The sequence below is a fragment of the Lathyrus oleraceus genome, chromosome 5 (genome assembly GCF_024323335.1).
Source record: "Lathyrus oleraceus cultivar Zhongwan6 chromosome 5, CAAS_Psat_ZW6_1.0, whole genome shotgun sequence".
NCBI classification, from domain to species: Eukaryota; Viridiplantae; Streptophyta; class Magnoliopsida; order Fabales; family Fabaceae; genus Lathyrus; species Lathyrus oleraceus.
Window position 1 is genome coordinate 307,747,492 of NC_066583.1, and position 12,720 is coordinate 307,760,211.

Below are 12,720 nucleotides of genomic sequence, written 5' to 3' on the forward strand. Positions count from 1 at the left end.
GGATGGCTTGTATCCCTTGGATCTCACTTCTCTGTTCTAATCGTGGCCATGCATTATGTTTACTTTTTTAAATCCAACGTGTGATGCTGTTGACTAATGAAGACCATGCGCGCGCGTCCCTTGGCCTTAGGATCATCCACGTCAATTAATGAATGTTGATCCAAGCGCTGTGGATTTTCCAGATTTTCTTAATTTCTGTTTTATTTTCTTTAATTCCTTTTATATTTAAAAATTCATAACTCTTTTATTTGGAATCACAAAAATATGGGACCAACTGCAAAAAATTTCTTTTAAAATCTAGTTTCATAATCTGATTTTTAATTATTTTTGTGATTCCATTTAATATTTTTTGTGAATTGTTTCATTTTTGATAGTTTTTTTAATTCATTTAAAATACTTCTTGATATTCTAAAATGCCAAAAATATTTTCTTAATACATGTGGATGATGATAAGTCTATGAAAAATATTCTCATCAATTTCTTAATTAATTTGAGATTTATTTGAGATTTTAGTTCATTTTGTGTTATTTTTCTTGATTTTTAATTGTTTAAAATTAGTTTCTATTTTCAAAAAATATTGAGAAAATTTGTCAAACCTAGTTTGACCATGTTAGACTTATGATGATCCAATTGGACTTATCCAAGTTGATTTGAATTGGATTTGAAGTTTGACCTTATTTTGTTCATTTTATTTTATGTATTATTTTAATTCCAAAAAATATCAAAAATATGTGTGACCTTTCTTGATTTCTAATCTTCATCTCACTTCTATTTACCATTGATTGATGTTGATTCCATTTACATTTGATCATTGTGTTTTGGTTATGTCATTTGAATTTTCATCTTGTACATTTCATCTTCATCTCTTTTCTTCTTCTTTTTCTTTTGACCAATGAGTTAATGATTTGTGGTTAGTCTTGACATATGAGAGACTTAACCTTCTTTGATCCAAATCAAATTCAACTTGATCAAAGATCAAGTGAATTGCTTTGTGTTCAAGATATGTTACTTCTTGGTCAAGCAAAAAACCTAAAATCCATACAAGGTCATTCTTCTTTTCTTTTGGCATGACAAGTTGTAGGAGTTTGGCTTGCTAGTCATGATCTCTAACATGTGTTTATTTGCCTATAGTTTTATTGACCAGCCTCAGATAGGTGTGACTACTACATTAGTCCACTTACGATTGCTTAACATAGCGCTAAATTTTCTTATGGCACACTAACACTAACTACTAACACTAACTTTAATTCAAGCATTTAATTCTTGCAATTTACTTTAATTCAATTTAATTTCTTGCTCATTTATTCATATTGTCTTTTCCCTTTGCTCATTTGAGCTCATGTTTATGCTATTTTCCTTTTGCTCACTTGAGCACATTATTGTGTAAATATATTATTGCCTTGTGCTTGTTTTGTCTTTGTTTGTGAACCCAAAGCAAAAAGGAAAAAGGACTTAGAATTAGGACCTCGCCTATGCTTAATTGAGTTCAAGAGCAACTAGGCCTCATGCCTTAATAATGCTAATTTTGTTGAAGAGAAACTAGGCCTCATGCCTTACGAATCAACGACGTTGAACGATATATCCGATTATTACGATGAATTCGGGAGTATCGTGTTAGAAACAATCTTCCTCCAATCGAAATTCTTGATCTAAAAAATCTCCGTCCTTTAACGATACCAGCGATGGCCGAACCAGCTCGTGCTCTTCGAGATTACGCTGCTCCATCGCAAGATGAGCCGCATTCGAGTATTGCTCCACCCGCAATCGAAGCAAACAACTTCGAACTTAAACCTTCACTGTTGCAGGCAGTGCAACAGAATCAATTTTCTGGAAATCCTACCGAGGATCCAAACCTTCATTTATCCGTATTTGTCCAATACGCTGACACTGTTAAAGCTAATGGTGTCACTTCAGAGGCAATTCGACTTCGTCTCTTTCCTTTCTCGTTAAGAGATAAAGCTAGAAGATGGCTTCAGTATCTTCCTTCCAACTCAGTCACCACATGGAATGAGTTGAAGAAAGTCTTTCTTGCCCGATATTTTCCTCCAAGCAAAACAGCTATGTTGAGAGCCCAGATAAATGGATTTAAGCAAAAAGACAACGAGTCTCTTTTCGAAGCATGGGAAAGATACAAGGACATGATGAGACTTTGCCCACACCATGGTTTAGAGGACTGGTTAGTAATTCACACCTTTTACAATGGTCTCTTGTACAACACAAAGTTAACAATAGACGCCGCCGCCGGTGGTGCGCTTATGGATAAACCTTACACCGACGCTTATCAACTTATCGAGAGCATGGCCCAAAATCATTATCAGTGGGGAAGCGACCGAACAATGGTAGAAAAACCTCAAACAAAAACGGGCATGTACGAGATAAGTAGCCTTGATCATGTTAATGCAAAAGTGGATGCTCTCGCCCAGAAAATTGAAAGTTTAGATGTATCACCTTCAGCCACCGTGGTTGCCGTAACTCAAAATTGCGAAGTCTGTGGAATTCAAGGTCACACTCCTACAGATTGTCAACTCCTAACAGGAATCCAAACAGAGCAGGTGAACTATGCTCAAGGAAATCCTTACTCGCATACCTATAACTCAAACTGGAAGAACCATCCTAATTTTTCATATAAAAGTAATAATGCTTTATACGCACCAGGTCAAGCTCCCAGTCAAGCTCCAGCTATACCTCCTGGATATCAAAAGCCAACCCCATCTACACCTAACAATAACGTTCCTAGGAAATCCAACTTGGAAATCATGATGGAGAACTTCATAGCTTCTCAACAGCAAACCAATAAAGAGTTCTTAAACCAGAATGTACACACTAGCGAACAGATTAAACAACTAGCAAGTAAAGTAGATGCCCTAGCTACCCATAACAAAATGCTGGAAACACAAATCTCATAAGTAGCTCAACAACAAGCGCCTACTGCTGCCCCGACTGGTACATTTCCTGGGCAGCCACAACCTAACCCGAAAGGCCACGCTCATGCAATTATATTACGAAGTGGTACAGAGGTAGAAGGACCATCTGACCCAAGGAATGGAGGACCAAAACTCTAAAAAGTCAACTGAGGAAGAAAGTAAACCTAAGGAAAAGGAAGAGTGTAATAAGGAAACCGTAGAGAAAAAAGAACCTTATGTACCTCCACCGCCTTACAAACCACCTATCCCTTATCCTCAAAGGCTATTTAAAACCAAAGACGCGGGCCAATTTAAAAAATTTGTTGACCTACTGAAACAATTAAACGTCACAATTCCTTTTACAGAAGCTATTACACAGATGCCTTCATATGCTAAGTTCTTAAAAGAAATTTTATCTAATAAAAGGAAACTTGAAGATAGCGAAACCATTACACTCACTGCTGAGTGTAGCGCAATAATCCAAAATATGCCTCCTAAACTTAAAGATCCTGGTAGTTTTTCTATACCCTGTCATATAGGAAAATTTGTCATAGATAAAGCTTTATGCGATTTAGGAGCCGGTATCAGTGTTATGCCCTTGCCCATATGCAAGAAACTTGAAATGGGAGAATTAAGACCAACTAAAATGTCTGCGCAATTAGCAGATCGTTCCGTTAGATATCCCGTAGGAATTCTTGAAAACGTTCCCGTGCGCATAGGTCAATTCTACATCCCCACCGATTTTATAATTATGGACATATGAGAAGATGAAGTTACCCCCATTATATTGGGAAGACCCTTCTTAGCAACCGCCGGTGCTATCATAGACGTAAAACGAGGACGACTCACTTTCGAAGTAGGAGAAGAGAAAATTGAGTTCATTCTTTCCAAATTTTTGAAAGCACCTGCAATAGAAGACACATGTTACTTCATGGATATCATCAATGAATGCATAAAAGAAACAGAATTAGAAAATGACGAATTGTCCGACTATCGTGTAGAAGGCAGACTGAACCAATGTTTAGCAATAACATCAGATCCTACGCAATGCCTTAAGAAACCAACCCTCGACCTGAAAACACTTCCCAAAAATCTGAGATATGAATTCCTAGACTTAGAACTTGAACGACCAGTGATAGTCTATGCAGACCTAGGAAAACTTGAAACCGAAGAACTCCTACATATCTTAAGAAAATATCCAACCGCACTAGGATACAACATCACCGATCTTAAAGGGATAAGTCCTTCTATTTGTATGCACCGCTTCATGCTAGAAGAAGACTGTAAGACTTCTAGGGAACATCAGAGGAGACTAAACCCGATCATGAGTAAGGTTGTGAAGAAGGAAGTAACGAAATTATTAGAGGCAGGTATCATATATCCTATATCCGATAGCAAATGGGTTAGTCCTGTACACGTAGTACCAAAGAAAGGAGGTATAACAGCGATCAAAAATGAAAAAGGAGAAACTATAACCAAACGAATTGAATCGGGATGGAGAATGTGCATTGACTATAAGAAGCTAAACAAAGCAACCCGAAAAGATCATTTTCCTTTACCATTCATAGACCAGATGTTAGAGCGACTAGCCAAGCATTCTCATTTCTGCTATCTGGACGATTACTCAGGTTTCTTTCAGATACCGATTCATCCTGATGACCAAGAAAAGACAACGTTCACATGTCCTTTTGGTACCTTCGCTTATCGACGAATGTCGTTTGGCTTGTGCAATGCTCCTGCAACCTTCCAAAGGTGCATGATGGCAATATTCACCGATTTTCTCGAAAACATCATGGAAGTCTTTATGGATGACTTTTCCGTATGCGGGCAAAGTTTCGAAGAATGTCTTGAAAACCTAGAAACAGTTCTAGAACGATGTGTAAAAGTAAACCTAGTACTTAATTGGGAAAAATGTCACTTTATGGTACAAGAAGGAATTGTTTTAGGACACATCATATCAAATAGAGGAATTGAAGTAGACAAAGCCAAAATAGAAGTAATCGAAAACCTTCAACCTCCAAAAACTGTGAGAGAAATACAAAGCTTCTTAGGACATGCCGATTTTTTACCGACGATTCATTAAAGATTTCTCTAAAATAACTAAACCTTTAACCGGATTATTAATGAAAGATGCTGAATTCATCTTCGACAATAAATGTCTAGAAGCATTTCAAACACTTAAACAAGCATTGATCTCCGCACCCATAATGCAGACCCCGGATTGGAATGAACCTTTCAAAATAATGTGTGACGCAAGTGACTACGCCGTAGGCGCTGTTTTAGGACAACGAAAGGATAAAAAACTTCACGTCATATATTATGCGAGTAGAACTCTAGATGAAGCGCAAATGAATTACGCCACGACCGAGAAAGAACTTTTAGCAGTAGTATTTGTATAAGATAAATTTCGTTCCTACTTGGTCGGAGCTAAAATAATCGTTTACACTGATCACGCTGCCATTAAGTACCTCTTAACAAAAAAGGATGCTAAACCTAGACTCCTAAGGTGGATCTTGTTGCTACAAGAATTTGATTTGGAAATCAAAGAAAAAAAAGGAACTGAAAACGTAGTAGCAGATCACCTCTTTAGACTTGAAAACCTGGAACCAGAAAGAACATCGATCAACGATGATTTCTCGTACGATAAACTTATAGCTAATTTGGAAGAAAATAGAGCTGAAGAACAGGTAGAGACCACCTTGGTTGTATGCGTTACACCATGGTACGCTGATTTTGTCAATTATTTAGCCGCCAGAGTGGTTCCACTTGATTTATCCTACCAACAAAAGAAACGATTCTTCCATGACCTAAAACATTATTACTGAGACGACCCTTTACTTTTCAAAAGAGGCTCCGATGGTATTTTCCGTCGCTGTATACCTGAAGAAGAGGTAGAAAGTATAATCCAACATTGTCATTCCGTCCCTTATGGTGGACACGCAAGTACATCCAAGACCTGCTCTAAAATCCTACAAGTCGGTCTTTATTGGCCAAACATATGGAAGGATGTACATACCGCTGTCAAGAAATGCGATAGGTGTCAACGCACAGGAAACATATCTAGACGTGACGAAATGCCACAAAAAGGCATTTTGGAAGTAGAAATTTTCGATGTGTGGGGAATAGATTTTATGGGACCTTTTCCACCTTCTTTTGGTAACAAGTACATACTCGTAGCAGTTGACTACGTATCAAAATGGATTGAGGCTATAACTTCTCCAACAAATGACACACGAGTAGTAATTAAACTCTTTAAGAATATAATCTTTCCAAGATTTGGTGTCCCAAGAATAGTCGTCAGCGACGGTGGATCTCATTTCATATCTAAGATACTGGAAAAATTATTGTTTAAGTATGGTGTAAAACATCGAGTAGCAACACCTTACCATCCTCAAACTAGTGGACAAGTGGAAGTGTCCAACAGAGAAATTAAACAGATATTGGAAAAAATAGTCGCTACATCGAGGAAAGACTGGTCATCAAAATTACCCGAAGCTTTATGGGCATATTGAACCGCTTACAAAACTCCCATAGGAACAACCCCATTTAAGCTTATTTATGGTAAATCGTGTCACCTCCCGGTGGAGTTAGAACATAAGGCCTATAGGGCTATTAAAAATTTAAATTTAAATTATAAGGCCGCCGGTGAAAAGCGAATTCTAGATATAAATGAATTAGAGGAACTTAGACAAGATGCATACGAAAATGCTAGAATCTACAAGGAAAGAATGAAAAAATGGCATGATAAACGTATATCAAGGAAAACTTTCAAACAAGGCGATGTAGTCCTATTGTTTAACTCTAGACTTAAGTTATTCCCAGCAAAACTACGCTCTAGGTGGTCAGGCCCTTTCCAAGTTACTAATGTCTTTACTAGTGGGGCTGTAGAAATTAAAGGAAAATCTATTGAATCATTTATCGTAAACGGGCAGCGTCTAAAACATTATCATTATGCTGAAAACAATGAAGACTCGCAAGTCCTGCACTTAGACGTATTGTCTCCAAAATTAATAAATTAACATTTAATAGTTTTGTGTCGAGCTTGCAACATTAAACAAAGCGCTTCGTGGGAGACAACCCACAAATTTTTATTTTTCTTTGACTATTCTTTTGATTTTATTCAGTTTTCATTCTTCATTTTCTTTATATTTATTAAATTTTTTCTTCTTTTCTCTTTTCGGCATTTGGCCAAATCCTGACTAAATTCTTGTTTTTCTTTTCTTTAGTTAACACTAACCTGATGGGACATATTGATCGCATGGGTATCAAATTCCGAGGGAGAGCTCAGAGACAAAAATTTGAAGAACTTGCTGAGAGAGAGATGCACCCAAATTTCTATGCTGATGATTGTGCAATGACCGTTCTTGGGCTAAGAGATAGTGTCCTATATCTGCTGAGTCAAGTAGGGTGGGAAACCACTCCTATTCGGAGACAATTTGTTACTTACCGGAGACTAACTCTAGAATTCCTTAGCTCCCTGATTTATTTACCGAACCATGGAAAAGGAATAAACCGAGGTTTCATTCAATTCAGGATGTTCAATATGGAGTATCAGTATAACATTAGAGAATTTACTAACCTTTTAGGGTTCCCTACTTCTTTTGACACTTTCACCATGAGCCAAGAAGACCTCTTTGAATATCGAGAGCTTGAGCATTTTTGGGGAAATTTGACGGGAAATGACGACCCTGAGGAACATGAGTTTCTTTCTGGAAACATACATAACCCAACGTTCCGTTATTTCCACAAGATCCTAGCACACACTCTTTTTGGGAAAAGATCAAACATTACCACAGTATCACGTGATGAACTTTTCATAATATTTTGTGCTACCCAGAACCGTCCAGTGAATGGTGCCACTTATATGTTGGCGAGTTTTGACCTCTTTATTCAAGATGATCGTGCACCGATTCAAATAGGAGGATTGATAACTATGATTGCTAATGTAACACCCCAATAAAAATAAGATAATTATTTGATTTAAATTAATATTATATTTATTAATTTAATTAAATAATTGGAATTTATTGGATTATTATTATTATTATTTTGGAATAATAATTATTGGAAAATATATAAGTGTGAAATAAGGAAAAAGAATCCCATTTTTGGTAAAAAGAGTTTTTACGTGAAACAGAGAAGCGGCTGAAAAGTGGAAAGTGGAGAAAGGGCAAAGAGGAAGAGCAAGGGCAAAGGTTGGAGAAGAGAAAAACTTGGAGCTCAAAGAATTGCCGGATTAATCAGGTAAAGGGGGTTTATCATCGTTTAATGGGTATTATGGGTTAGCATGTAATGGGTAGTGATAAACCGTTGAATTGACCCTAATTGGGATTTGGAATGCTGAGAAATTGTGATGAATAAGTTGTGTGAAAACTGTAATTGAATCGATAATGGTGTGTGTCGTAAATTGCTGAACGTGTAACTTTTTACGGAATTGGAATCGGAGGTCCGGAAGTCCTCCAACGGCGGAAAATGCGGAGAATTCTGCATTCTGCTTTGTGTTAGCGCAGGAACAGCTTTCTGTCTTGCGTTAACCGGTTAACCCAGGGTGTTAACCGGTTAACACTGTTATAAATTGTGAAAAACTGCTGTTTTGTCTGCGTTAATCGGTTAACCTAGGGCGTTAACCGGTTAACACTGTTGCGTTTTGCCAGAAAGTGTGTTCTGTGTTGCGTTAACCGGTTAACCCAGGGCGTTAACCGGTTAACACTGTCAAAAAGTGGAAAAATGGATATTTTAAATGTTATGTGTATATGTGATGGGTGGCCTATATCGGTGTGTGATATAGTAGGGATTATTTCCGCTGTTTTGAGCAGTATAGGTATTAGTAGAGTGTGCTAATACTGTGATTAATTATTTGACACGATATGATGTTTTGATGAATGTGTTGATGATGTATGATGGTATGCATAATGCTATGAGTGTATATATTATGCATGTGTTTGTGAATGGACTATTTTATGGCTTAGAGTGTGAGCATATGTCCATTGTGGATTATTGTTGATGATGTTGCATTGCTAGGTGAATTAGCATGCATATTGTGGCCTTTATGGTGGTAGCTAATTCCCATGGTGAGGAATTAGTGATGTTAGTCATTTTGGACTGTTGTTGATGTTTGCATGCTAGGTGAATTAGCGTGCATAGCATGGCCCTTGGGGTGGTAGCTAATTCCCATGGTGAGGAATTAGTGATGTGAGTCACTAGGTCTCAAATGAGTGGGACTAGTGAGCTTGGTAGCCGTACCTGGATTTGGTCGGTGAAGTTGAACTATATGTTCACGAATAGTCGGTACCGCATGCATGGAGTTTCATTGCATAGTGTATGTATGGCGTATAATATGAATGGATGTATTCCAGTATGATACGTGTGTTTGTGTTGATATTGAGTATGAGTTGCATTGGTATTGAGTATGATATTTGAGTTGATGTGCCGTTACTGAATGTGTGATGTGATTAGGGTGATTAATGTGTTAAATTACTTAACATGACATGATATTTTATAATGCTTATTATATCGATTGAGGAACTCACCCTTACAACTATTTTTCAGGTAACGAGCAGTGATTGAGTTGAAGCTAGTGCTTGGAGTCTAGTGTAGTCTCCTTAGTGGGTCATGCTCTGATAGATGTAACATCGGGATGGGATGTTTTAATTGTTTTATCGTTGGTGGTGAACCAGTTTACATGTATTGTGTTACATGTTTTGAATGATCGATTTGATCTCTATCCGCTGCGTATTGTGCAAATGTTTTATGTTTTGAGTTAATAAAAGAGCATGACAGTTATTTTAACGATTGGTGTGAAGTGTTTGTGTAACACCCTTAATTGCATATTTACTCTGATTGATATATGTTGTTATTTTAATTAAATATTTGGGGTAATTTAGAAGAGTGTTACATTAGTGGTATCAGAGCATAGTCGGTCGAGTCGAGTCGTAATTATTCTGTTTCCCCTGTACGGGATAGGTGTTGTGTAACCCTATCAGTACTTATTGTTTTAGCTGTTGGGTTTTCAGAATAGAGATGGCTGGAAGAGGTAGAGACGATGCTGCGATTGCTGAGGCTCTGGGTATGCTAGCTGGAGTACTTGGAGGGAATCCGAATGTTGTGGGAATGGGAGCTGCTCGTCAACTGAGTGAGTTCCAGAAGAACAATCCTCCAATGTTCAAGGGAGCATACGATCCAGATGGCACTCAGAAGTGGTTGAAGGAGATCGAGAGAATCTTCCGAGTGACTGAGTGTGCCGATAACCAGAAGGTCAGGTTCGGTACGCATATGCTGTCAGAGGAAGCTGATGATTGGTGGGTTGCTACCCGCACTGAGTTGGAATCTGCTGGGAATACTGAGATCACTTGGGCTGTGTTCAGAGAGAGATTCCTGAGGAAGTACTTTCCAGAAGATGTCAGAGGAAAGAAAGAGATAGAGTTCTTAGAATTGAAGCAGGGTAACAAGTCTGTTACTGAGTATGCTGCTAAGTTCACAGAGCTGTCAAAGTATTACACTCCCTATGATGAGGCTACTGGGGAATTTTCGAAATGTGTGAAGTTTGAGAACGGGTTGCGTCCTGAGATCAAGCAGGCTATTGGGTATCAGAGGATTAGAGTGTTTTCTGATCTGGTTGACTGTTGCAGGATTTTTGAACAGGATACCAAGGCCAGAGCGGAGAGTTATCAGCAGAGGGTTGATAGGAAAGGCAAGAATCAGAATGATCGTGGGAAACCATATGCAGCTGGCAAGGGTTTCCAGAGGCAGAGTGGAATGAAGAGGCCTAGTGGGGGAGACTCCAGTGCCCCTGATAAGTGTTACAGATATGGTCAGGCTGGACATCGTTTCCATGAGTGTGCTAGTGTTGAGAAGAAGTGTTTCAAGTGTGGCAAAGGTGGTCATTTGGCTGCAGAGTGCCGGTTGAAGACTATGACTTGTTTCAACTGTGGAGAGGTGGGTCATATCAGTCCACAGTGTTCTAAGCCGAAGAAAGAGAATCAGTCGGGAGGAAAGGTCTTTGCTTTATCGGGTTCTGAGACTTCTGCAGATGATCGTTTGATCCGAGGTACGTGTTATATTAATGGCTTTCCTCTTGTAGCTATTATTGACACAGGTGCGACTCATTCCTTTATATCTTTGGATTGTGCTGTGAAACTTAAATTAGAGATATCTGAGATGTTGGGTAGTATGGTGATTGATACTCCTGCGAAGGGTTCAGTGACTACTACTTCAGTTTGTTTAAATTGTCCTTTGAGTATTTTTGGTAGAGACTTTGGGATGGACCTAGTGTGTCTTCCACTAGTGCAGATTGATGTTATTCTGGGTATGAACTGGTTGGTGTGTAACCGAGTTTATATCAACTGTTTTGATAAGACTGTGATCTTTCCTGAGATTGAAGAAGGAAAGGATTTGTTTCTATCAGCAAGGCAGGTGAATGAGGCAGTAGCAGATGGGGCAGAGTTGTTTATGCTGTTAGCGACTTTGGAGGCTAAAGATAAACTGGCGATTTGCGATCTAGCCGTGGTGTGTGATTTTCCTGATGTGTTTCCAGAAGAAGTGAATGAATTACCGCCAGAGCGTGAAGTTGAGTTCTCGATTGATTTGGTACCTGGTACTAGACCGATATCGATGGCTCCGTACCGTATGTCTGCTGTTGAGTTAACTGAATTGAAGAGTCAGTTGGAAGATCTGTTGGATAAGAAATTTATTCGTCCGAGTGTGTCACCGTGGGGTGCACCAGTGTTGTTGGTTAAGAAGAAAGAAGGTACTATGAGGTTGTGTGTGGACTACAGGCAACTGAACAAAGTGACGATCAAGAATCGGTATCCTTTGCCGAGGATTGATGATTTGATGGATCAGTTGGTTGGTACGAGTGTGTTCAGCAAAATAGATTTGAGATCGGGTTATCATCAGATACGTGTGAAAACTGAGGATATCCAGAAGACTGCTTTCAGAACAAGGTATGGACATTATGAGTATTCTGTAATGCCTTTTGGTGTGACTAATGCGCCTGGAGTATTTATGGAGTATATGAATAGGATTTTCCATCCGTACCTAGACAAGTTTGTTGTGGTGTTTATTGATGACATTTTGGTGTATTCGAAATCTGAAGAAGAGCATGCTGAGCATTTGAGAGTGGTTTTAGGAGTTCTACGAGAAAAGAAGTTATTTGCTAAACTGTCGAAATGTGAATTTTGGTTAGAAGAGGTTAGTTTTCTTGGTCATGTGATTTCAAGAGGTGGTGTTGCTGTTGATCCTTCTAAGATAGAAGCGGTATCTAAGTGGGAAGCTCCGAAGTCTGTTGCTGAGATTCGAAGTTTCCTTGGGTTGGCTGGTTATTATAGGAAGTTTATTGAGGGATTTTCTAAGTTGGCGTTACCGTTGACGATGTTGACTAGAAAGGGGCAAGCGTTTGTTTGGGACTCAAAGTGTGAAGAAGGTTTCCAAGAGTTAAAGAGAAGGCTAACTACTGCTCCTATTCTGATATTACCGAGTTCGTCGGAATCATTTGAGGTTTACTGTGATGCTTCATTGTTGGGTTTGGGTGGTGTGTTGATGCAGAATAAGCAGGTTATAGCTTATGCTTCAAGACAGCTGAGGGTTCATGAGAGGAACTATCTGACACACGACTTAGAGTTGGCAGCTGTGGTATTTGTTCTGAAGTTATGGAGGCATTACTTGTACGGGTCAAGATTTGAGGTTTTCAGTGACCATAAGAGTTTAAAGTATTTGTTTGATCAGAAAGAGCTGAATATGAGACAGAGGAGATGGTTAGAGTTTCTGAAGGATTATGACTTTGGTTTGAATTACCATCCGGGTAAAGCAAACGTAGTGG

At 38.6% G+C, this 12,720-nt stretch overlaps 1 non-coding gene across 1 annotated transcript; it reads right to left on the bottom strand.

The window, feature by feature from the left end:
• Window positions 1-2,060: 2,060 nt before the first annotated feature.
• LOC127089012 (small nucleolar RNA R71) lies at window positions 2,061-2,167 on the bottom strand. The gene has a single exon (XR_007790793.1). It is a non-coding gene; the product is annotated as a small nucleolar RNA R71 (small nucleolar RNA).
• Between the last annotated feature and the right edge of the window lie 10,553 nt (window positions 2,168-12,720).